Raw genomic sequence first — 4371 nt, 5'->3', positions numbered from 1 at the left:
GAGGAAAATACATAATTATTCAACTAGCATGAGTTTTCATTAAAAATGGCTAATTTTCATGTTTTAGGTTCAGGGACTAAATTGAATAAAAGTAAAATTTTAAGGGTAAATTTGTAAAAAGTCAAAAAGTGACCAAATTGGATGAAATGAATTATTTTATTATTTAAATTAATAATTTGAATGAAATATTAATTTAGGTCAAGATTGGGTGGAAATTCGAGGAAAATAGAAATTTACCAAAATGTCCCTAAATTTTGGTATTTCTGCAATTTAGCCTGGTAAGTTCGTATGAACTATATTCTGTATAATTTTAATTAAAGTGAATGTTATTTGGTCATGAATATTATATAAATATGTGTTTTATTATTGGAATTGAATTATTATTGGTAATATGTATAATTATTAGATGCATTGAAATGATTATCGGAAGCTCGATTAGGTTAGAAGCTTGTCGGAGATATACCACACTATCCATTGGTTCTATCAGTAATTTTGGATGATTTGATTCTGGTTATAATGGCATGAATAAGTTAAATTGACCAACGTTAGCTCATTAATGTTTTGATTTTGATTGGTTATAAATATGAATACTTGATGAAATGAAATGTTTGTAAATTAATTTGTAAACTCCGGTAATGCTCTATAACCCTATTCTGGCGATGGATGCGGGTTAGGAGTGTTACAGAATAATGTATGTTTTTTCATAGCACAACACCTTCAATTGATAATTATGTTTTTTCATTTGAAACTTTTCAAAAAGTTGTGTTATTTTAATATATTGATTCAGATGCGACTTTTGATAATAAAAATATAAATAGTAATTATTAGAATTATTTCAAAAAATAAAAATAATTAATTGAAAAAAATATTTTACCACCAAGCACAAGCTTTTGGTCCAAGTACCAATCTTTTGACCATATATATATAACCCAATAAATATTTCCACATACTTAGAACATTTTAGATGGGCAATGTGTTTATTTACAATTAGTGTAAAGATATTATAATGTGAAATAAAAAAATTAAATGCACTGGAAGTAAACACTCATCTAAAAGGACTCACAGTGTGCTAACAGTGCAAACTACTAACATATATATTAACCCATTCAAATTTAAGTGAATTCAAAATTATCAATTCAATTTCTAAAATTAAAATAAAAGAAAGTTAAGGAAAAAGTATTAGAATTCCAAATACTAATTTACAGAAAAAAAAAAAGTACTTCAACCTTCTCTTCCTTCTCATTGGATTCAACCTATAAAAAAAGATGTTTAGAGTTGGATAACATTAACAAAGAAAAAAAAAACCATTGTTGATGACTTTTTGAAGAGAGAGTGATAAAGGTATAAGGCACATACTATCATGGAAACCAGCAAAAGAGTAGCCATTAAAAACATTAGAGCTTTGAAATTGAAAACCATGGTGAGGAAAAGAGGCCTATGCTATGATTTGATGCCACTAGAAACCCACTCTTGTGGGTTTAAATAGAGTTTGTGGCCACGGTGATAAACCATGTCATTTACTACTTGTTCCTATAAATGTTTGTATGATAGCTTCACCGTATCATTGATGGCATTAGTTAAAGCCTAATTTTAGTTTTTTTAAAAATTCATAAACTATTATATAATATTTAATATGATATTACCAAAAATATACATATTAAAATTGATTATAATCAAAATAAGGGTTAGTATCACATTTAGCTTTTAAATTTTAGGAGAACGATGAATCTGGCATTTGTATTAAAAAAATTGTGTATTTTGATTTTGTGATGCAATTAAGCTTAACCTTTAATTTTATTAAAATTTGATCTTACACTACGTTCGATTATATGATGACTTGCGGAGGTTTGTATTGATTTGGTAAAAGTATCACGAAGGCCCTTATATTATTAGTCAGGTTGCATCTCGCTACCTCTACTCAAAAAATGGACAAATTAGTTCATGTATGTAGATCAAAGAGTAAACTAGTCTTTCTGTTAAAAATTTCATCCATTTTTACTGTTAAACATGGTCCATGTACGTCAGTATGAGGTACATGTAACACGTCACGTGTCACTGTTTGGTTATTCCATCAACCACGCTAGTGTTTAACAGTATAAATGAATGAATTTTTTTTACAGAAAAAAACCAATTTACTTTTTGATCTAATGTATAGAGACTAATTTACCCATTTTTTAAATAGAGAAAACAAAATGTAATCTAAATCCTAATATAACTGTCTCTATAATACTTATACCGATTTATTTTTATGCCATTTTCTTCTTTCCTCAAAACCCACCTTTTCTCTTTGCTCTTTCTTTGACTCAAGAGTCCAAACCCCTCTCTCTGGCTCAAAAGTTTTTTTTTTTTTCTTTCTCTAGAAAAGCTTGACATTTTCACTATAACATTTTTAGTATTGATACCATATTGCAATTTGTTTAAAGTTTAAGGGTTAAATGTGATATAACTTTAAAAATAACCTATAAATATATGTATCTATCTATATCTCTATATATAAGTCCCTCGTTGAGTTGATAATATGAATCAATTAGACATCAACACAATTAAGAAATTACTAAAAAAATAAAATTTAAAAGTAACAAATTTTGTTATAAGAATATTTATGTTATTATACTTTTGTTTTTAATTAAATAGTTAAAGTATGATTTTTAAAAAAAATTAAAATGGTGAATGGATAAGTTGGGATTTAAGATCCTTTAGATTAAATGCTAGTTTGATCTATAGTGTTGAGATAATTATATATACATTAATAATCTAATAGTTGAATTCTTCAATATATTTATATTTATCATACATGTAAAATTTTAACTGATTTAATATTTCTATCCTATCGATCTAGAATATTCTCTATATTAATATAATAATATATATTATCTAAAAATAGAAAATTGCTTTTAGTTATTTCATAAATGATAAAAATAAAAGTTTATATATGGTAAAATTGTATTTTGACCCTCCAAAATGAAAAGGTTTCTATTTAGTCATTTCAAAATAATAAAATCATGAGTTAATATATGATAAAATCACACTTTGATACCTTTAAAATGTTTTCCAAATTTACTCATGTTATCCAAAGTAAAGTTTTCATATAGTTTAGGAAACAAATTAAATGGAGCAATTCTTTATTTTACAAGTGGCATTGTTGTTTGAGTTACGCATCCTTCATCATAAAATTGAAATTTTATAAAATTAAAAACTTTTAACATCCTTCAATAAAACTTTATAAAATTAAAATTTTTTTTATCAAATTTTGTTTATGAAAGGTATTGGGGAAAGGTAGGGAGAATGTGACAATGCAGGGCCAATTTACCTAAACAGACGAAGAGTCAAAAATAAACAAGAGGAGAAGGAAGGCTACTACGAAAGCTAGGAGGATTGTATGCTTAAAGTAAGAGATTAAGATTATTAATGGGGGAGGAGATCCCTTGTCCTTAGATCTAGAGGGCATCTATAAGAAAAGTCTTCTTATCTAGTAGTAGTAACATGGTAGGGTGGTTATCATCATGGAGTGCGTGGGGGATGTATATGATGTGGTCTATTTTGTTATTCCTTTTGAGAGAGTACAAGGTTATTATGCTCAGATGAACCCCAGTGATCCTTAAAATGAGTGTTCACACTAAAAAATAGGTGGGCCAAATATAATAGTGAATAGTTTGATGAAATGAGACGTTTCTTCTATTAACAGGTGGTCTCATCGTGGGTGGCTAGACTAGAAGATTAGGTAGCTAAGAATGAGCTAGAAAACGAGAAGTGGGACATCATCTTTAGTGTCCATTTGATATCCCCTAAAAGTACCACGTGTCTAAGTCGAGTGGAATATAACAAATTAATAACTTGTAATATATCATCTAAAAATTTGAACCATCTTTCATAAAAACTTCTAACACTAAGATTTTACAACATTAGTTGGCCAAAGAAAATTACAACTTTTTTTAATATACTTCTTTAAAACTTTATAAAAAAAAAGAAGCTTAATATATGGCCTAAATTTTAATAAGTCTTATTAAAATTTTATCTTTAACAATAGTGTAGATATTAAAATAATTATATAAAATTATTAAGTATATTTTATTTTTAACTGCAATTAATTTGTGAACTAAATTAAAATAAAAATAACTTCTCAAGTTATTACCCAAAATAATATCAACAAGTTCTTGCATTCAATACTATTGTGGATATATCATTTTAAATAATTATATAATTTTTTAACTTTTAAATTTTTTATCACTTTGATGAATATTAGTAAGTAATTCAAGTTTATTTTAAATATTAATTTTTCTTAATTTATATTGATTATAATACAAATTATAATGATTTTGAAAAGTAAACATTTAATTTTTTTATTTTCTCAATCATATTATTACTGTGACG

The sequence above is a fragment of the Gossypium raimondii genome, chromosome 9, assembly GCF_025698545.1.
Source record: "Gossypium raimondii isolate GPD5lz chromosome 9, ASM2569854v1, whole genome shotgun sequence".
Classification (NCBI taxonomy): domain Eukaryota; kingdom Viridiplantae; phylum Streptophyta; class Magnoliopsida; order Malvales; family Malvaceae; genus Gossypium; species Gossypium raimondii.
This window is presented reverse-complemented; position numbering follows the sequence as displayed.